Genomic DNA, 23,808 nt, shown 5'->3' with positions numbered 1-23,808 from the left:
TGCTTTTGCTGTTTTTGTGGTTTTATTACCTGTTCACTTCCCTGAAATCCCACGTTTGGATTATATTTTTGAACTCCCCCACAATTCGGAAAAGGTGGTTGTGGCAATTGGTCTTGACGATTATTCACCTGTTGTTGTTGCTGTTGCTGTAACTGTCGCTGAATATTAAATTCGTTTAACCCCTGTTGCATCTGTAGCTGTCGCTGCAGGTCAACACCATTCTGCATCTGTGGATTCAATAAGGGATTCTTTAAGTTTTTAGGAGGATGAGGACACTCGTCTCTCCAATGTCCAATTTCGCCACAATTAAAACAAGGTAATCTTTGTTTCAACTCCTCAATCTTTGGGCTAAATTTCTTTGGGAAATTATTATTTTTAAATTTTCCTTGTATCTGGTTTGTATTTCCAGTTTGAACAAAATTAGTGTTCTTATTTCCCATGCTGGCAATCTGTTGCTCAGCCACCTTTACCTGAGCCCACATGGCTTTCTCCTTCAGCTTCTTCTGTTTTACTTCTATTTCATCGCTACAATACTTTGCTTTCCTTAGAATATCATCTACAGATAGTGATTGCCATCCGACAATACTATTTCTGATCATTTCTCCAATTTCAGGTTTTAGTCCATAAACAAATCTATAGACAAAATGGCTCATGTCTTTTTCATCTAATTTTTCATAACCACTGTATTGTTTAAAAATTAACAGTAGTCTTTCATAAAAAGAATGAACTGATTCTTTCGTCTCCTGTTCTGTTCTTTCTATTTTAACCCAATCGACTTCTTTGGGTGGAATTTTGTTTTTCATCCAAACAATTACTTTCTCATAGAAATCCATTACAAGTGGATTTGGAGCACCTGTTTCTTTGATTCGCTCAGGTTCTGTTTTTGGCCAACTAATCGATATTTTACATTCTGTCCAAAGATCCGATGGAACTACAATATCAAAAAATCCATCTAAATCAATCCACAGAACTTTTGACACTTTGATAAATCTATCGACTTGCCTGTACCACTCAACTGGTTTTTCCCTCAATTTTGGAAAGTCATTTGTAAATAACAGAATGTCCTGTCTCGACCAAGGGACATGAACATATCCTCCACCTGCAATTTCTCTCATTGGAAATTGTTTTGACAATTTTTCCAATCTTTCATCTTCCTTCTTTTTCGTCCATTTTACTCTCCATTTGTTCAGTTCTCCTAGCTTTTTGATATAGACAATCAAATCTTTAATATGAACTATTCTTCCCATTGAGTTTAAACTCTCAATGTCACTTTCTGAAAAGTCTAATCTGTAATGTTTCGCAAAATTCTTTTGTTTACTCACATCGATTTCAAGTTCTGCTGCTAGATCCTCTAGTTGATCATATTTGTTTTTTGTTTTCCACTGAATGCTTTTGCAAATGAATAGTAGTTCATCGTCTCGATAGTAATTTAAACTATCTGGACCAATTGTTCCAATTATTAATTCTTCGATATTCGCTTTTAATTTGGCCACATCTAGTTTTGGTGTGGTTACCCTGACTTCAGGACTCCCTATATCTGATATAGCACCCATTGGTGTTTTTGGAGATAAATCCTCATTAAAGGTTAAATCAGGCATTCTCGATTTAGAAGTGTTTATTTCAGATAAATCTGAATAAAATTTTTCAGCAGCCTTTTGAATTTCTGTATTTAAAGGAATAGTTAATCCAGTTTTGTTTGTTTCTCTTTGATCAAATACGGGCTGAACAGGACCAATTGTTACTGGAACTGTCACAGCTTCCATGCCTTTTGTCATTCTTTTTATTAATTCTTCTTTTGATCTTATATATTCATTATAATCAACATCTTCAACATTTCTTGCCTCTCTTGTATAATCTTTTGGAGGTTCTCTTGCTCTTGGAGCCATTGTAAAATGTCTACCTTCATTTCGAGCATTCTCGAATACTGGTCTTCTAGGAGTTTCAATGATTTCACAATTATTTGGATAAAGTTTAGGAGCTTCATTAATTGGAGGTGCACTCGGTGAAGTTTCAGTAGAAACCACTGGAGTAGACCATGATCTAGGAGGTCTCAAAGGCTGATTCTTTCTAGCAGTTGTATATATTTCTTCCATAACTGCATCCTCAGATTCACTTTCCATAGATTTCCCTGTAGGAGTACCCATTACCATTTCATGAATTAAATACAATCCTTCACTCATGTTTCCCTGTCTCCACATTCGCAATCTATCTTCATGAGTTTCTCTTTTCCAAGGTGGATTTTTAGAAGGTCTTTTAATCCCACTAGCTTCTCTTTGTAACTGATACATCTCGTCTTCCCACTCAACTAAAGCTTCAAATTGAGTTGGTCTCGGTTTCGGAACAAGAGCATTCATTTTTTCTCGTAAATTTCTTAAGACTTTTACATTAAATGAACCATCATCAGGCCAAGTTAAAACACCGTCGTTTTTAGTATATCGTTTCCAACTATCAAACCATAAGACAGTATGATATCCATATTCACCTTCCATATACGCTGCAGGTGTTTTATACTTATGAAGTAGTTTACCACCTCGCGTTTCGATTTTCTTGTCAGGTGAAAATAAATTTTTACATTTCTGAAACAATGTTGGCTTTTTCTCAACATGTTTAAAATGATAACTCATTTTTAAGAGTTAAATCTAATTCACAAAATCGTTCGTAAAATATTTCCGGGATGTTCCGAAAAACAACCAATCCGTGCGCGAAACACACCAACAAGCCAATGACAGTTGAGCTACGTCACTTTTCTGCTCAACCAATAAATTTGGAGTTATTTCCGAAGGACCAATCAGCTCACAGGCCGTCAGAGACTCAAGAGCCAATCAGAATATAGCTTGTGACGTAGGTCACCCAATCCCAGCGCGGCTCTGTGACGTACACAGCAGCTGCGGTTTCTCGTGTCTCACTCCTGGCGCTTACCCCTCCTTCACAAAATCTTTTCACAGCGCCATTTTAAGAACACTTTTCAGTGTAAATTAATTCTTAACAATGACTATAAAGACAACATCTGTTTGTTTCACTATTTAGGATAGTTTACATACATTCAAGTATCCACACTTCGGAATAGACGGCGCTATTCACACTAAGGATAATATTCAATTGTCAGTAGAGTAACCTTACCCCACCCTTCTAACACGTATAATTATGAACTCGCTTTGCTCTGAGCCCACCGCGAAGTGAAAGTTCTAAGAGTTCCACTTGAACATAAAATACAATTCAAACTCGCACTTTCACACTGAAATTTCCCTAATTTTCAAACACACATGAAATCCGTACAGGACTCTCACCTGTTTATAGAAATCATGCACCGTTAGCAAAATAACGACGTTATCCGTACAGGGCTCTCACCTGTTTATAGATATGAAACATGTACCCGTACAGGACTCTAACCTGTTTATAGATATTCATGCACCGACGCTAATTTACCCTTCACTCAAGCTCGGATATAACTAATACTCTCATTACAGTGAGTTTTATGGAAGGCGCTTTGTCCCTATTCTCATGCTGCTTTAATTTCTTAGAAAACCCTCACTTTACAAGATTCAGACCTAGCCCTAAAACTGTGCTGCTCGGCGACAACACTATGGTACACGGCGATACCTCTTGTGATACTCGGCGATATCACTACAAACAGAACAGATGGCTTGCGTGACTAATTTCTCGCCACACAATCTATACCGGTATAGCTTACAGATAGCACGAAAAACGAACTCAACATGTGTTAAAACATCGATCCTATTTCCATACCATAATACTTTAGTAACCCTTAGCAACCAACATATTACCTTGGTTACCCTTAGCAACCATCAATTTCTGCTACCAGAGAATTGATCCAGCGGCCTATAGAAAATATATCATAAACAACGCTACCCAACTTCATAACCTATAAACAAAATTCTATACTAAATATGGACCCATTTATAAACCTGACATATTTGGGCCTACTGAATCAGGTGGTCAGATTAAATCTATATACACATTATCTACAAACTATATACATATTTATACATCTGCGGAAAGAATATTATCATTAGAATAAAACTTAACCATTTAAATGACCACCATTGGTGACGTGATCTAGCTAATAGTAACCTACACTCCTGAATAACCAAGACCAGCTTGTTTGTCAAAAGTAAGATTTTATTTACTAAATTATGGTATATAAGTTGATAGTTTTATAAACGAATTTTATTAGCAATAAAGCAAGCATGATTGTAAAGAAATATGAGAAAAATACAATTTAAGCAAGTAAATCAAATTTAAAGTAAATGTGTAAAGTTTAGCATTTCTAAAACCTAATTCCCTAACTGAGCTAAATAGATAGAAATTAAAGTAAAGTTCTTTGAGGATTCTTACGTGCTCCACGCAAAGTCCGTCAGCACTTCACCCTCATCTGAAAGTCAGAAAGCAGCAGCCAGCCCATCCCTAGGGGCATGACTTTTTATACCTTTCTATGCTAACTGAACTACGCAAAAGAAAGTTTTCAGAAATCTTCGACGTCCCATTGGCTGAGAGTGACAAGTGACATGTCACCCACTTTTCAAAAGTTCCATTAAATCATATTTCTTAAAGACCATTGTCTCTTCCGAGTGCAACCAGGAGCTTCCTGGGTTTGCAACATTTGTATATAAATGTTCTCTCTCTGCGTCCATAGACTTCCGCGGATGCCAAGTTAAGACCGACAAAATGTTCACATTCGACCTTGGCCATGTCCGACAGAATGATGACAACACATCAGTTTTTGCTTTGTGAATGCAGCTTTGGTAAACGCTTTAATTCAGAATGGACGTCTCGTGACTTTTGCAGAATTACAAGTCAGCTCTTTTCTGCGACTCAAGTGACTAGGCCCAAAAGCAGGCAACTTATGATTTCTAGTATAAAACAAACACAAGAAAAGTATTAATGTAAGAAATAATGTAGATTCTGTATCCACCCCAAGATTTACTAATTAATTAACCCACCCGATTAATCAAAATGTTACCTAGCCAATGCAAACAAATAAAGCAGCGTTTATATCTACCAGTCTCCGTTATTCCATGAGACTCATATGCACCTAGAATAGTAGAAATGACATCACACAGACAAGGAAAAGCAAAACAAGCACATGCTTCTTTTAAGTTTGCAGCAGTTAGTAATGACAAAAACGAAAACAATAAATTATTTTATTATTTTACACGAACAAAAAGATGCAACAATTATGCACGTTTATGAGCACACATATTAGTCCCCCCATGTGTAAAGTTTAATCTAAGTTGTATTAGCACGACATATCACAAATCATTAATATTAATATTCATGTTATGGAAATGTGACTTCACGAGATTAAACAAAATTTTGTTTTCTATCTCGCTCCATCATAATTCAGCTAAGGAATTGGATGTAGGAGAGTCGGTGGATATACCTACTGCTCTAGAAGACGCTAATATAAGACCAATATCGACTGAAGCCGATGCCTACTTACCTGAGGTTTTAAATTTAGTTTCTACTGAAAATGTGATTGAGACAGCGACTTCAAACCCCAGCCAGATTTCGCTGGTCATCAATGCCTTGACTCCAGCACTAGAAACCAGCCAAAGATTGGACCAAACGCAAAGCTCAACACCTGAGCTAGGGAAAGAGACCCATAATCAACCCGACAATATTTCTATGGGTTTAATTATGCAAACTCTTATGGCACAGAGGCAAGAAAGTCTTCAACAACACCTACAACTGAGGGAGGACAACACAAAAATACAGGCCTTTATGAGCGAAGTGTGCCAGAAACTTGGTGGGGTCACACAGGAGATGGAAGACTTGAAGCAACGAGTGGTGGAAGTAGAAGAAGGTACCTCAAGATCAGATGAGACCACGAGAATTCAAACAGCTCGCATCTCTCAGCTAGAGATCAAGGTCGAAGATTTGGAGAACAGGGCACGCAGACATAATCTAAGACTATTTGGGGTCCCTGAGGGAGTCGAAGGAGGAGATCCTCGATCTTTTGTAGTGAAACTTTTTCAAAAAGCTTTCTGTGATCTTTCTGACTGGGATTGGGATTCTCAACTCCAACGGGTACATAGACTGCCCTTATTCCAAAGGAATCAAAAGAACACATTTCCTCGACCCTTTCTGATTTACTTTGGGAATTTCTTATTAAGACAGGCGGTAGCTCTTAAAGCTAAAGCCAATAATCCAATCAACATAGACAACATTACTTTTTTTGTGCGCTCTGATTTGTGTAAGGCCACAATGGACCGGCGATGGGAACTCCGCAAAAGAAATGAACTTATATAAACCACATATGATATTTATTACAGAAACACATATTCGATATCATGAGCGCAAACTATTATCACAAATGGGTTACTATCTTGTTGATTGCTCTACCATGGGCGCACCAATTCGAGGAGTTGCTATCTTGAAACAAAAATGGCTAAAGGTGAATGTTAATAAAACAGTTGGCGACGACAAAGGCAGGTGGGCCATTGCTCAACTAGAATTTAACAAAAAATGCTATGTATTTTGCATTATCTACGGACCAAATGTCGATATTCCCAAACTGTATGAAAAATTGACTATCAAGCTACTTGATTGGGAAGGGGAATTGCTCATAATGGGGGACTTCAATTGTGTTATGAATTATGCTATAGATTCTTCAAGTAAAGGAACTAGAAATAGAATGGCTAAAGTGAGATTTGCTATAGAGGAACTAGCCAGGGTGCACAATTTGAAAGATGTTTGCCGTACTAAATACCCTGCCATCCCTGGTTTTACATTTTACTCATCCCCACATCAAACTCTCTCTAGAATTGACATGGTATGGACATCAGCTAACATTCAAAAAAATTGTGAAATAGAGATCTGCCCTAAAGTCACCTCAGATCATAATCCTATCTTGTTTGAATTTAAAATCCTGGACTTTAAACAAACTACTCGGCAATTCTCATTTCCCAGATATCTACTTACTGACCCTAAATTCATCTTTGGTATTAAGAACCATATACAGGAATATATATCACTAAACATCAACTCTACTGCTATTAACTATGTATGGGATGCATGCAAATGTAGTATTAGGGGCTACGCACAACAATACATCTTTCGGGATAATGCTGAAAAGCGAGGGGAAGTAAAATCTGCCACCTCTAATATCGTAACAACTGAACAACAACTTTCTGATGCTATTATTCAAGGCAAAACGAACATCAGAGATTTAAATTTAATATTAGTTTCATTAAGAGCGACATTAAAGAAGACTCTTAGGGAGAAATATAGCTGTAAAATGCACAAATATAAGCTCTCACAATACGAAGGGGGAGATAGGATTGGAAAAATCTTAGCTTACAAAGTAGCGGACAAGAAGGCTAAAACTAGTATAAAAACAATAAAAGGATTAGATTCTAAAAATTACAATGAACCAGAGCAGATCTTGGAACAATTTGCCAAATATTATTGCCATCTTTATACCCCAGAGAATACACCTGCTTTAGAAGCAATAGAACTATATTTAGAAACACACAAACTCAAAATAATGGACCAAGAAATAGCTAACCAGCTCAATACTAAAACTTCTACTGAAGAAATAAGCAAGGCTATACAATCACTTCCCCTAGGCAAGGCTGCAGGAGAAGATTGCTTACCAATGGAGATCTATAAGATCTGTGAGCGAGAGCTACTCCCTCTATTCCAACAAGTGATAGACTCTATTGGCGAATCGGGAAGTGCTCCTATTTCATGGCGAACTGCTAAAATAATTTTCTTTTTAAAAACAAACAAAGTACCGGAAGAACAGGGATCATATAGACCAATTTCACTAATCAATACGGACGCAAAAATTTTTGCCAAAATACTCGCCAGCCGCCTCTCCCCTATAATGCCCGATCTGGTCAATTGCCAACAACATGAATTTGTGGTGGGGAGGGATACCACCGCCCACATCAACACCGCGGTAACTGCTTTTGATGTAGCGTCGACTAATTCTACCCCACTCGGAATGGTCATGTTAGACGCAGAAAAAGCGTTTGACCGAGTGGGGTGGGAATACCTGTGGGCCTCATTAAAATCAACAGGCATACAGGGACAATATCTGGGATGGATTCAATCTCTATATGAGACACCCACAGCCATAGTTAGTTATCTCGTAAATAACTCGGATACCTTTTCAATAAAGAGGGGCACTAGACAGGGGTGCCCTCTTTCACCACTGCTTTTCGCTCTAGCCCTAGAACCTTTCTTAAACGCACTAACAGCTCAGGAGCATATTACCCCAATAGAGCATGAAGGCAAGGGCTTAAAAATCACCGCCTTCGCCGATGACATCGCCATATACACTACCGACTTGGTACAAGCTATGCCTAACATAATTAAGGAAGCTAGTGATTTTGGCGATGTCTCAGGCTATCGCCTTAATGTCAACAAAACCCAAGTGGTAGCAAACTATCAACCTCTACATCCAATAACAGGGCTATGCTCTAACGCTATCTATTTAGGGGTAAAACTTACCTCCAATATAGACAAAATCATTCCAATTAACTATGATCCTCTACTCAAAGATATTACTTCTATACTTAAAAATTGGCATAAAATTCCACTTAGCCTGATTGGACGCATTAATACAATTAAAATGAAGATAATACCTAAAATACTTTACCTTTTTAGATCCATCCCGCTACAACTAAATAAATCGTACATCAAGAAAATAGAAAGCATTTTTAGCAGCTACATTTGGGGATACAAAAAAGCCCGTAGGTCAATGAAAGCACTTAAACTACCAATTGAAAAAGGGGGGCTAAACTTCCCAAATCTTACAATTTATTTTTTTGCCACCTTTATCCAACGCATACGTAGCCTCTTGTCTCAAGAAACTTCTCTATTTTACCATCAATTCATGTTAGGGCCACAAAGCAATCAGTTCCTATTCTGGGTACACAACCCAAATTACTACAAGAGAGTGAAATTTAAGACCGCTAGAGCAATTAAAAGAATTTGGGAACAAATTATGGTCACTAATAAAATATCTTTTTTTAATGCCGAACTGCCAATATGGAGGAACCCAGGGATGCCAAACATTTTCTCCGACGATGCCTGTGCCCAATGGATAGATCAGGGAATTAATACCCTAGGAGATCTTTACAGTCCGGAAGGTTTCCTCAGCTTTCATACACTAAAATTACTCTATAAAATTAAAGACACCACTTATTTCAAATACATGCAGATACAAGACTTTTTGATAAATAAAATGAAAATTGAAATAGTTGAGCGATCAGATATTCTCCAATATATTTACTCGAACTATACCAAATCTCTCATTAGTAAAAGCTACACCCTTCTAAACAAAGGACAAGTGGGTGACTGTGAGAAAATGGCGGATAAATGGACTAATAGGTTGGGCATTAGGATCAACTCTAACCAGATTGCGGGCTCATTCAAACAACTAAATCGGGTGGTGCATTCTTCAAATTTAAAGCTACAACTCTATAGGACTATCACTCAAATATATTACACACCGCAAAGAATTTCTAACTGGAGTCTTGGCAACATTTCTAACGAACGGACCAAATGTTTAAAATGCGATAAGGAAGCTGCCGGCATTGAACATATGCTCTATCAATGCCCAAAACTTTCGACTTTTTGGCTGGGAATAACTGAAGTTCTCAACAAAAAACATATAATATCACCCGCTCTCTCTGCCCACTTAATTCTGTTAGATATACAAGATACTAGAAACAACTTTCATGATTTACTAACAATAATATTTGCTTGTGCCAGACTGGTCAAAGCACGAACCTGGATATCAATAGAACCCCCAAGTGTTATGGAATGGTGGTATCTAATGCATGAAATACATACCATGGAGCTTTCATTGGCTAAACTAAGAGGCCCAAAAGCACTGAAAGGAATGGAGAAAATATGGGGAACATTTATGGATTAAACCGTGGATTATACTGTGCGACCGGCAAATTAGTTTGTCTTTTAGTATTTCTTTGTGTTATGATTCATAGCTTTGTGAATATCTACCTTGCAATCTCCTGTCTTCTCTTTTTCTTTTTCTTTAAACATAAAGATTTAAATTGTATAGATAATTATAGATACCCATACATATATGTGTAACTAATGTGATTTCAATATCATGTTTATTTCTCCTCTTGCAATAAGTAAAAACAACTAAAAAAAAAAAAAAAAAAAAGAGAGAGATATTGGTCGCAGTAAAGAAATTTCAAAAAGGCAAGGCAGCTGGCCCGATACTATTCCTAGTGAACCCTACTCCACAATCGTAGATGAGATTATCCCAATCTGGATTAAACTTTTTAACTCTATTCTAGTAGAGGGTAAGCCGATACCGAAATCATGGAATAATGCAGTAATAAAGGTAATTCCGAAGCACGGCAAGAACCCACTTCAGTGCCAATCATTTCGTACTATTTTGTTACTAAACAGCGACTATAAAAAATATACTACTATTTTGCCAGCTCACATTAATAAGATACTGGGACACTTAAAAGATGAAGACCAAAAGGGTCTCATGCCTGGGAGGAACTTGAGAGAGCTAAATCATGTTTTAATCAGTACTATAGATTTAGCTACAACAAAGTGTTCCCCCCCTTGTGGTAGTGACTGTAGACGCTGCAAAGGCATTCAACAGGATCAATTGGAGCTATTTTATGGCAGTACTAGAACACTGTGGTATGGGTAAACCACTGCTAGATACCTTAGGGAAAATGTATAGAAATCAAACTGCTCGCATTCTGAGGAATGAGAGCTTCTAACCCCCAATAAAGATATAACGGGGGACAAGACAAGGGTGCCCTCTCTCACCTATTCTTTTTGCTCTTTATATTGAGCCATTTGCCCAAAGCCTAAGATTGATTGAGGGTATAAAGAACTTCAAGGCAGGCACATTTTCCAGGAAGATTGCGTTATGTGCGGACGATCAAATGCTCTTCATTGCAGATGTCCGTTCTTCCTTGTCACAACTTATTGCAGGGACAAGAATGTTTGGTGCTTTTTCAGGGTATAAATTTAACAATAAAAAAAATGAATTATTGATCTGGAATCAAAAGGAAGGGGAAATAAAGAGCGCTACAGAAATGAGATTCCAGGGGATAAATATAATTAGGGACATAGAGAAACTTGCAGCATTGAATTTTGAGAAAACCTGCAGAGCAGTTGGAAAATTGTTAAAAAGCTGGCAGAATCTCCCCCTGTCTATTTACTAGTGGGTCAATTTAATAAGAAAGGCCATCCTGCCTAAAGTTACCTTGCTGTTCGATATTATCCCCTTAAAATGTGATAAAAAAGTATTTTAGCTTTACAGGAGAAAATAACATCCTTGTTAGAGCTAATAAGGTTGTGGGTCGCTCCTGGAAGAAGTTGAGGAGGAAGGTGGGAGCAGGGGGGCAGGAGCTCCCAGATCTGCAGCTATATTGCTGGGCCTTCCAGCTTAAAAATAACAAAATGCTACTATCTAGCCCAAATGAGTCTTTGGTGGGCGGATGGACAGAGTAATGCTTTGTGGATTACCTAAAGAAGGCTTTCTACTAAATTTGAGTAACCTAAATACTACAAGAAGGTTAGATTAAAATGTCTACAAGCAGCGGCCAGAATTTGGTATGAGGTTAGATCCCTTTTTGGTATACCATATCATAGTAAGCTGTCACCCATATGGGATTCCCCAGGTACCCCTTATGCTTGATACTCTTACAGATTCCCTCAGACAGCGTGGAATAAGTAGGTAGGGGCAGCTGCTATCTGGGTGACAGAACCTGACATGGGAATACTGGAATTATAAGATAGAAGGGAAAAAAATCCTGATTTAAAATATTCCAAGTGAACTCATGGCTAATGGATTAGCGTGGAATCTAATCAAATAGAAATTGACCTCCAAGATCTACGGGCCAAGAAGAAGGAAGTCGCATCATGGTGCCAACACCTACTCACAGCGGCCAATGAAAAGATGAGAGCACCCTCTTCCACATTAGATGGATACTTGCCGGACGCAGAGATGGAAGAGTTAAGGCAAGTATCTTTATCTACACTTTACACTGTAGTTAAATCTGCTGCATTAAGGAAGAACCACTTTTATACCATCCACAGAGTTTATTGGACCCCGAAAAGGCTGTCGAAAATCAGGGGAAGTGGCAACTCCAAATGTAAACCGGACCGAAGAAACTATGCTGGTGATTTGCATGTGTTTTCTACTTGTTCAATGCTAGAAGAATTCTGGCTATCTGTGGGTAAGACTTTCCTCAACGTACTGGGTATTGAGGTGGAAGTAAGCACTGTCTTGATCATGTTTGGGATAAGGCAGCAATATCTGAAGGGCCCGGGTCTGCATGCAAAACAAACACATTTAATGTTCTACCTAATATGGATTGCAAGAAGGGAAATCTGTAAATTATGGACTCAAACCTCTGCTCCCTTTTGGCAAGCATGGAAAAATTTTGTGGCCTTTTTTAAAAAGATGGATATGTGGGAGAATTGTAGGGGATGGCTGTTCGGATTTGTTGAACACCTTGGTGCATTGATATTTCCAACAATTACATCTTCTTAAAGCAGTGGGCCTAGAAAGCAAGTCGTACCCAAGGCAGCCCAATAATTCTCTATTGCTAGAAGAAGAATGTCCAACCTGCAATGCACACGGGTCGCTACAATCCGGGAGATGCTTATTGTTAAAGATTGGAGATTGTATGAGGACTAAAAAATTATATATATGTAACATAAGACCAAGTTTACTAATTTATTATAGAGTTTAATAAAAAAAAATGAAAATGTTCCCTACACCATGCCATCTCCACCCTGACTGTGGAGTCTCCCTATGATAAAGTATAGGGAAATGTAAAAACGTTTATTGAACTGAAAATATTTGTAAACATTTATTATGAAATGATTCTTTTTTTGTTCATTTTTCCTATTCGTTACCATAGGGAGAACTCCAACCTGACTGTGGAGATTCTTTTTGGTAAAGCAGAGGAATAAATTCAAAAAGTGCATCAACTCAAAAAATAATTACATTTATTTTCTTGTAAATAATAATGTACACTACATTAAAACAAATATTTAATACATTTAAATATATTAAAATAAATACAATTAGTTTGAATTAAAAAAGGAAAATGGTTTATCATACATTAATATAATAAAGTGATGTGTAAAATGTATTAAAATTAATATAAATGTGTATCACTAAAAATAAATGATGCAAAAATGTATAAATTCAAAAAAGATACAATATGTATTCATTGAATAATGAATATGTTTTATTTTTAGAAATGTTTATTAACATTAAATTATATTTATTTTTATTTTAAACCATTTTAAATAAATGAATTCAATTTAACATTATTTCTTATGGGGTTTATTTTAAGCCCCTCCCTCCATTATTTTCCATGGGAGGCTGTTGCCATACCAGTAATTGCCCAAGTGTGGTGCTGGACTCACTTCAGCTCTAAGTTAGAGAAATGTATTACTGTTTCTATATCCCTCTTTTGCCGTAATAACTTTAGAAGTGCATTTTGTGAATAACAATGGATTTACTCTCTTGTGCATATCCTTCCCTAAGCCCTCAGAGCTGTCCCTTAACCGTCTTTACTCCTTCCTAAACCCCCACTGTTTAGTAGTGAGTATGCACCTTTTTAAAGCCACACCCCCCGGTCCCTCTCACATTTACTAATAAATATTAAATGTACATACATGAGACTCTCTCCCACAAAAAGGTAGGAGAGGTGGAGGTGGTGACATTTACACATGTATCATTGGCCCTATCCATAAAGGATTTGTGGCAGTAGCAGGTGAGATGCCATTGTAACTAAGCATTAAATCATGTATGGATCAGCCGTCACCTTTCTATGTTTCATTACTCTGACATATTACTAAGTTAAAGTGTGATTTATTTTAGAAATCTATTTTGAAACTAGACGGGTGAATTACTTAGTACAACATTTTGCTGTTTTACATGTATCATACTTTATCTTCTGCTTTCAGGTCCTGGGCACATGTAACCTAGTTACACTACTGCCCTTTTCACTAGTAAAGGGTGGCTGGCAATCTTAGCAGAAAAGAAGGAGGGCGAAGAGGAGAATGTGGAGAGTGACTTGGTTAGGCACACCTATAAACCATCATCAAAGACCGCCTCCTGGCTGGCCAGCAGTCTTTCTCTAAGGTTCGCACAAGAGGATTGCTAGTCTGCAGCCACTACCTCAGCAGCTATAGATACATGACCGTCAACCTCCAGGTACCAATATTGAGGACCCTTTCCCACGCCTGTCATACAAGTGTGACTAAAGTCCTCATTTAATCATCTGACATAACAACTCTGGTGAGGAGCAGCTCAAGTTAATCCTTAGAGGCCTGTATATCTGTTTTGTATGTTCAGTATTGGGACCACCATTCCCTTACTTTGCATATGATGGCATTGCTTGCCATGTCACAATGTAACTTTAAATAAAAATGGGCTAATTGCCATATAATGGCACTAATAGGCATGTAGTGACAATGTTTGGCATCTGTGGTTACGGCATACACATTAAAGTGTTATCAATTGAAAACATTGCCTTGATTATGGTGCCATTGCTCGTACTTTCAAAACCTGACCCTCTAGGACATTCAAAGGGCATCCTTTGCATGAAATAGCACAGCTTCATCCATGAATGGCAGGCTGCAGAGCTGGTCATCGTTCACAAAAGATGCCTTTAACTGGCATAAAGCTGTCTCTGCTGGCACATGAGCATGTCCTGCAGACCCTGCGAGAACGAACCAAAACATATCAAGTTGTTCTTCAAATATAATGTCAGTTCATGGACTGCGAGACAGTGCAAGAGAGCATGAGGCGCAATCTATCCTTCATAGACAGTAGTAAATAAAATAATTTGCTGAAATATGTAATGAAATGGTGAAAGATGTAACACATTTTCTAAAACTAAATAGCTTGCTGTATTAAAAGACTGCGGTTTTCAGAAAGTGAAGAGGTAAAATTTGGCAACAAATGTTTTTATTTTCAAAAACTTAAAAGCTGGTATTGTAGGCAACATGTATGCATAAAAATGACTAAGCATGGGCGGATTTTGCGAATTGGCAATCTGCGAACTTGCGTATTTACGGATTCGCAATCCGCAAAATCCGCGAACTCTCGCGAATTTGCGGATTTATTTTTTTTTGTGTTCGCAAGGGTTTCTGCCAGTTCGCGAGGGTTGTGTACCAGTTCGCAATTGCGAACTTACTTGTTGGCTCGCGACGGCCGCGACTATGTTGTTTCTACGTCTGGTTCATCATCACAGGTTCACAGCACCCTCTGTTTCACCACTGCCACCCTCTGGTACACCCATGCCACCCTCTGGTACATCACTGCCACCCTCTGGTTGGTTTATCACTGTAGATTATGGGGGTGAAAAAAAGCAAGCACACCTGCCCTGCTTTAACTGACATGAATTAATTTGGGGTTGATTAATGTGTCACTGAATTTAAACTTTCAGTCTGGCTGGAACCTGCTTCCTTATCTGTAATTTGCTTTCTGTTGCAGTGCAATTTTTTTTCACAGGACCTTTGTGGCCTACTTGTAGCTATTCTCTGAGCCTGCTGTGAGGGTCAGAGCAGGGTCATAGAATAGTTGCAAGTAGGCAACTGAACTCTGAAGGGGCCCCTCAGGAAGCACTACATGGAATGGTTACTAATGATAAGATTGAACTTTTGCACCTGCTGAGTGCTTTCAGTTTTGCAAAAATCCAAATATCCAGCAGCATCCACAAAAAGTAATCCTTCCAGGTCAAGATCCAAATCAAAGTGACCAGCACATGAAGAAAGCACTGGGAGGAGCCTGCTAGACAGGAACAGGAAGTTGGAGACTGTGGGGCACTTCCTTCCTCCCCCCCCCCCAAAATGGACTCCTTGCAAAGAAAAAGTGCAGGCAAATGTCAACCTGAGGAGTTATTCTGATAAAAATCATAATTTTCAAGGTTTATGCTGCCTGCTGGTGGATTTCTTGTGCGAAATTGCAAATTTTGCAATCTCGCAATTGCGAGATTGTCGCTGCCCGCCGCATCTACGTGTTCGCAAGTGTTTACTCCCGGGAAATTGTATAGTATTCTAGTTGGCAAGTGCGACCAAGCAAAAAATCCGCTTCGCACGGATTTTACGAATTTTCGGCAAGTTCGCGAGAGTTCGCGGATTGCCAATTTGCCGAAAATCCGCAAAATCCGCGAGCGGAACGGATTTTACGCTCATGCTTAAAAATGACAAGCTGATAATTTTGGACGCAATTAGCGTATTTAAAGAATCCAGAGCTTGCATTTGGTGAATTAAAGCGCATTTTCAGAAAATGATAAGTTGATGGCTGTGCATAAAGGTATTCTATTCGGGTTGCATTTGATTACACTGTTTTACAGGGCTATGTGTGCGGATGCACTAGGGGCTCGCGCAGCTTGACACTTGGACTTGGACCCCCATTGGACAACAGGAACTGGATGTGAGTCAACAAACTAACCCACTCAGTCTTTTGTTATACCTGCTTTAAGTTGGTCCACTACAATTTCCTGCAAAGGACTTACCCTACTTCCAGGGGCATGCATCGCATGACCCCAATCCACCCTGATAATTGCACTCGATGAGGTGCCAGCTGCAGTGACTTTCTGCATTTAGCTTGGCAGTGCCGTCTGGTATAGGATTTCTGGAGACAGATGGTCATAGACATGAAAAGGACCACACATCTGAACATTGTCCTTTCCCCTCAGTGTTGTCTCCTAGGCAACATTAAGCGCCCAAAGGGCAGGAAGATGCTGTGCAGATTTTTACAACTGGTGTTAGTCCTAACTAGGCACAGGGTCGGCATCTCCTGGATGTGACAAAGGGCACCTGAGATTGCTCACTAGTACAAAGATGTGCTGGAGTATACTCTGGTGGAGGAGACCCATATGGAGCTCAACAGAAGAGGCAATAAGGTGGCTGACAACTATCTGACTAGAAAGACCTGTGTGAAACACTCCTAGATCTGGAATCAGACTCGACCTCTATGGACAGGGACAGCACTAAAGAAAAAGGGGGTGACACACTGGGTGGGGTTGGAACCCTGTTGCACTGCTGCTGAAGTATGTTGCATGCATGCTGCAGGGAAGGCGCTGTTGTTCCCTCTGAGGAACACTTTGCCCATTGTATTGTATTGTCGAACTGTCATTTTTAGTTATGTGCATACATCTTTAACCATGCTTCCACTGATAGCTGCTTTCCTTTTGTAATGTTCTACAAAACAGAAAAATAAAGGTTTAAAAAAAAGTTACTCTATTTGCTCAAAATCAGTGCTGATGTCTAGGGGAAGCATGTGTGTATTCCGAAAAAAAGACAAACTGATATAAGGGTACAACATTGCATTTATTTCTAATGGTTATCAAATAGTGAGAGTCAAAATCATAGTATTCCCAAAAATACTAAGGGCTCCATTACGATATCGGGCGGATTGCCTCCGCCAGGGTGGCGGTGGCCACCGCCACCCTGGCGGAGGCAATCCGCCCGACAACCACTCTCGTTTTCCCCTCCGCCTGATTAGGATGGCGGAGGGGACAATGGCGGACGGAAAGACCGTCCGGCGCTTTACTGCCGCGGTCGCCCTGCGACCGCGGCGGTAATAGATTAATATGGTGGCGGTGTCCAATGGACACCGCCAGCCATATTACAATGGCAATATGTAGAGGCCTTTCCGCGGCGGCAATGCCGCCACGGAAAGTCAGGCGGAGATTGGTGCGGGGGCCCCCTGCAGGGCCCCCAGGTTGCCACCAGTGTCGGGGGGCACATGGGGGGTACCTATGGTACCCCGCCACATTTGCATATGCAAAGCGACAGGCACCGCTCGGTGCCTGCCGCTTTGCATATGCAAATGCAAAAAAGCATTTTTCAGATTGTGGCGGGCGGTGCAGAGTGCACCGCCCGCCACAATGATGGGAATACAGGATGCGCCCGCCACTGTGGCGGGCGCATCCTAATGCTGGCAACGGGACCCCCGCCCTCATGGCGGCCGGTCCCTAGTACCGTGAGGATGGCGGGCGGGCAAAGTCCGCCCGCCATCCTAATGGGGCCCTAAGTAGCTATTTGAGTAATATTTCATGCTGATTTGGGAAGCCCTTTCTGCTGTTATTATGGTAGGATTTATTTGGTGCTAATGGGTCATTATTGATAAAAGAACAGGTATTTCCTGTTTCGCGGAGAGATTTCATGAGCTACATTGTATTTTTTTCCCACCAAAACAGAAAAAAAATGCAAAAGCAATAAAAGCAAAGAACAGCTTAGTTCCGCATAACACCGTTTTCCTTATTTTGCCAAAAGTATAATCATACAAATGATAGATTACACAAGACGAAAACAGCTAGCAACTGACAAATAACACACGACAGGGAGCATATTCATGAAGACAAAAAAAACACGTATTATTAAATTCATAGAGTTCGCCATAATAAGCATGTTACCTCTCCTGAGTTACTCCATTAACCCAATCTTTTAATAGATTCCAAATCTTCATTCCTTTATCTCTAGATTAAATATATATAGTAGCCGGGCTTTCCATTGCAAAAAGGTTGGGGGGGGAAGAATCTAACCATGCTGATGCGACACATTGGTGTCGATTCCGATCCGGTAAAATGCGCTCCGAATGGTCGTACGGAGAGTTTTTTCCCCGTACGAATCGTATCCGTAGACGTCCCGTACGTACGATGAAGTACGATCCGTACTAGGTGCCGAACTCCGTACGAGTCGTACAGGACTCCGTACGACTCAAATCTCCGTACGAATCTCACTCGGAACCCGCTGTACGCGACATCGCGGCACGTTTTTACGACCCAGCAAGTACGATTCGTGTCGGGTACGCGCCGTACGACCCTTTTCCTACGGGAGCTGAAAACGCAGAGTTCACGCCGAAACAGGTACGGAACGCCCCCCCCCCCGGGTACGGCACGTACCCCCCATGATCGCAGGGGTACGCGGCGTATCCCTGTGGTCATGCGGGGTACGTGCCGTACACCCAGCGTACATGGGGTACGCACCGTACCCCATGTACAGTGGGTGTACGGCACTTACCCCATGTACGCTGGGTGTACGGCACGTACCCCGCATGACCACAGGGGTACGCCGCGTACCCCTGCGATCATAGGGGGTACGCGCCGTACGGTGTGTAGGTGATCGTGCGCTTTTCCGTACGAATCGACGTGTACCGTACGAATCGCGTACGGGTCGGCCGATCGGGATCGGAATCGTCCGGTCGTACGGCGTCTGTACGAGTCGTACGGAAACGGCTCCGGATACGATTCGTACGCCGGATTATTTTACCGGATCGGAATCGACCCCATAGTCTGAGCAATGACATAGCTGTGAATAAAAACTCACTGATAGGGCCATCTTGTGCCTTTACCCCAAGTAGCATAAGCTGAGGAGAGAGCAGAACTTCTTTTTTTATAACAATTTGCTAACAGCCGAAAATTTCTCTTCTTAATAAGTCCAAACTGGGACATGTCAAAAACATATGGGTCTCATCCGCCTCATATGCCTTGCACCTGAAGCAATGGGTTCCCTCGTTGCCCCCCCACTTAACAATTTTTGCAGGTGTAATATATAAGTCAACAAGAGTTTTAAAATGTGCTCGCAAGTTTGCAGTGTTTCTATTGATTTAAAAAAAACATGAATCAGCAGCATCCACCCCGACCAGCCATTTCAATGCATGCTTTTCGAGATCATCCATTACACCCTCCAACAATATACTATACAAAGAGAACATTGAAAAACCGGATGTGCAGATTAGAGCTCCCATCAATGGTAAGACTGAAAACCCAGCTGCTCCACCAGCTTTTTTTAGAAGAAAGTCCCTTATTTGTAGGAACTTATTTGTAAGAACTTAAAAAACATCCAGACGATCAATATTAAATTTGTCCCTAACTTCTTCAAAAGAGCAATATGATTCCCTGTCAAAAAATCGCCTATCCTATAGACCCCTGCTTTCTCTCACCTTTGCAAGTGCACATCTGACAGTGCATCAGTGAACTGATCATTTTCAATTAATGGTGTATATCTACTATATCTGCTAATACCTAGTTTTTTTTCCTGATCCCTGACCAGTTTCGAATGCTGTTATTAAAGTCTTACGGCAAGCCTTTTTCTAAAAGTTAGGTTCATATATTTTAAATAAACTGCCATTGGCCCATGAGCCAATTTAATACTCAAAAACTTATATAAGTAGAGTCAATTACTTCCTTTTTCTTTATGCCAAAAAGAGGCCAATAATATTGTAAAGAAGCTGCTAAATACTAGAGTTTAAAATGAGGTAACCCAAGACCCCCCCCTTTACCTAGGAAGAGATAAGAATGCATTCGATCTATGTGTCTGCTTATACGACCATATAAACCTAGCTACCTCCCTCTTGATCTGCCTAAACCAATCGTTATGTATTTCAAGTGGAATTGTGCGAAAAATTTATGAGTTTAGGCAGAATTGTCATTTTAATGAGGTTGCATCTGCCAATTATATATTTGTATTTGTATTTGGTAAATTTATAAAGCGCGAATTGTTGCCCGGGGGCGTCCAAGCGCTAAGGAACCAGCAGAGGTGGCCTGGTGGAGTAGCTAAACAGAAAAAAGATTACTGAGGAGGGTGAAATAGGAATGTCTTTAGCTGCTTACGGAATGAGGAAAGGTTGGGATTGGCTCTGAGATGCAGGGGGAGAGTGTTCCAGGTCTTGGAAGCATTGTAGGTGAACGTCCTGCCGCCAGACCTAGTCTTTTTTATTCTTGGGGCCATAAAGGCCTGGCTTGAGCGGAGGATTCAGCTGGGATGATAGTGGGTAACTAACTCACGGGTGATCATAGGACCTGTGTCCCAGAAGGCCTGATGGGCAATGCACATGGCCTTGAAGAGAATTCGCTGACGCACTGGTAGCCAGTGAAGGCTGACCAGACCAGCTTTCACTGATTGCCTGCGAGGAAGCTGGAGCAGTGTGCGAGCCGCACAGTTCTGCACTGTCTGAAGTCGGCGCAAGGTGTAATCTGGAGAGCCGAGGTAAAGGACGTTGTTAAAATCTAGGCGGGACTGTTTCAGACCCTGGATGACTACCTGCTTAGCTTCCATAGGTAGAAGGGGAAGAATTTTTTTTAACATTCTAAGAAGACCAAAGCAGGTAGCCGAGAGTTTTGTGGCCTGGATGTTGAATGAGAGGGATCTGTCCAGCCATACCCCAAGGCTCTTAATGTTATCCTTAGGTGCCGGAGGGGTGCCTAGACAGGGGGGCCACAAAGAGTTGAAGAAACGGGGGTCGGAGGGGCCCAGGAGCATCAGCTCCGTTTTGTCTCCATTTAGTTTAAGCGATGATGAGGACATCCAGCTCTTTACCTCCTCTAGGCACTCTCTAAGTCTGCCTGACATTGGCATGTCGGCCTCCTGCACCAATGAGACCACCAGCTGGGCGTCGTCCGCGTAAGAAATAATCTTAACCCCGAATGGACGGACGACCTCAGCCAATGGCCTCATATAGATGTTGAAAAGTGCAGGGCTTAAAGAGGAGCCTTGCGGGACCCCGCACCTCAATAGTCTACTAGCAGACGCTGACTCACCATCGAATACACGAAAGAATCTGTCCTTCACTGCCACTGATCCTCCTTGATCTAGGATTTTCCTGGATTCCTCTGTGACCATAAGAAGGGCGGACTCGGTTCCGAGTTTGGGTCTAAAACCCGTCTGGGTGGGGTCTAACAATTGGTGGTCTTCTAAGAAATTCACCAATTGGAGATTGATGTGTCTTTCCAGGATTTTGCTCACCCAGGGGAGTAAGGAGATAGGCCGATAATTGCTAAAATCGGAGGGATCCAGATTGGGTTTCTTTAGCAATGCTCGGACCATGGCCCGTTTCCAAGCAGGAGGGACAGTGCCTGAGGTGATAGATACGTTCAAGACGTCCATAATGATTGGCAGTGTGATCTGGGATGCTGACATTATGATATCTGGCGTGGCTGGGTCGTCAGGAGAACCAGATTTTACATTCCGAGCCACGGATTCTAGGGATACCAGATCAAGGAGGGGGAAATGATCCAGAGTGGGTAGAGAGCTTGCCATGGTTGTGTTGTCTCGGACTGAAGGGGTGGTAGCTATGGGGGGAAAGGATGAATACATTTTATTAACTTTTTGATGAAAAAATTCTGCTACGTTATTGCAGTGGACTGTAGATTTGGTTTCGTGCAGGCTAGATGGGGGTTTAGCAAGTTTTTTCACAATTTGAAAGATTTCTTTGGGTTTTGATTTGGCTAGGATAATTCTATTCGAGAAGTATGCAGCTTAGGCAGCTTTGATTTCTGCTTTGTAGTCATTGATTGACTCTCGGTAGCACATTTTATTTCCTGGAGAATAATGTAAACGCCATCGTCTTTCAGTTTTTCTGCATTGGCGTTTCTTTTCCCTGAGAGCCTCTGAATACCAGGGGGCGGTTTTATGGGAGCGTTTCAGCGTGATTTTACTTTTAGGGAGGGTGTCTTCCAGTGTTTGTGTGATCCAATCCTCATACGCCTGATTGGCTAGACAATGATCCTCATTGTAGAGGGGTTGGTTGCTGGTGAGCTTAATGGTCCATTCGTCGACTGGAAGACGAGACCAGGCTCTGGTGAGTCTTGTCGTGAGTCCAGTCGGAGGAGGCTTAAGTGTGGTCCAGGTGAAGGGGACCAGTAAATGGTCCGTCCATGGGAGGGGAATTGTTAGTCCGGCTACAAGGTCTACACAGTTGCTGAACACAGGGTCCAATAAGTGGCCCTTAACGTGAGTTGGGGTTTTGACATGTTGGGTAAGTTGCAAAGTGGCTAGGTCATCTGCGAGCGTAGTAACTGTGTGATCCAATACAGAATCAAAATGCAGGTTGAAATCACCTAACAGAGTGAAGTTAGATGTAGTACTAACGCGTTCAGCCACAATCGAAGGAAGCTGGTTGTGGAACTGCTTAGAGTGCTGGGGGGCGGTAGATTAGGGTTCCTGAGAAACAGTTATTTGAAGAGAGTTCGAGACTGAAGGCTAAGCTCTCACAGTCAGGTATAGTTTCTGAAGTAACTCGGCAGTGGAACTGTTCTCTATAAACGATTGCTAGGCCTCCTCCTCTCCCCTTAGGTCGATCCTGCCGAGTGATTTGGAAGCCTGGAGGGAGGGCTGTTACTAGTGCAGGGTCGGAGTCTGTGGCGAGCCATGTTTCCGTCAGGAATACTATGTCCGGCTTGCGTTCTTCTAATAGTAGGGCAAATTCCACTCTGTGCTTAGGCAGGGATCTGCAGTTTAGCATAAACATACAGTACTCGTGTGTCAGGTCTGGGGCCAGTTTAGGTTTAAGGAATGATTTGCATTTTAAACAGATTTGTGGGATGTCTTCAGCATGATAGGGATGCGAGAGGCAGTCCGTAGCAGGGGGCCTGAAGCTGTGAAGGCTTTCCGCGCTGTAATGCCTGGGTTCTTGCAACTGAGATTTAGGGGGTATGGCCCTGGGCCCGGACGAGCGCAGACGAGCTTGCCTTGAGCGCGCCTTCGGCGCGCAAACGTCGCGCCCGCTGCACTCGTCCGCTGCGCTTCCGGTAGATGCACATGTTTATAGCAAGGGTGGGGTGCGGGGGCGTGGCCTCACAAGTGGGCGTGTCCCGTGGCTGGGCGTGGGTAATGGCGGCAAAAGTTTGTGAGAGACTCTCCCGCGTCAGCGCTAATTCCGCTGTGCGGGGAGGCCTGCACCAAGAAGATCGGGTGCCAGGAAGATAAGTAAGTGCTTTTAAAATCAATTTCACACAAGTTTAAAAGTAAAACGAGCGAGGTTACTACTCCCGGCTGTGCCTCAGGAGGTTCCAAATGTTAAAT

The sequence above is a fragment of the Lissotriton helveticus genome, chromosome 7 (genome assembly GCF_964261635.1).
Source record: "Lissotriton helveticus chromosome 7, aLisHel1.1, whole genome shotgun sequence".
Lineage (NCBI taxonomy): Eukaryota > Metazoa > Chordata > Amphibia > Caudata > Salamandridae > Lissotriton > Lissotriton helveticus.
This window is presented reverse-complemented; position numbering follows the sequence as displayed.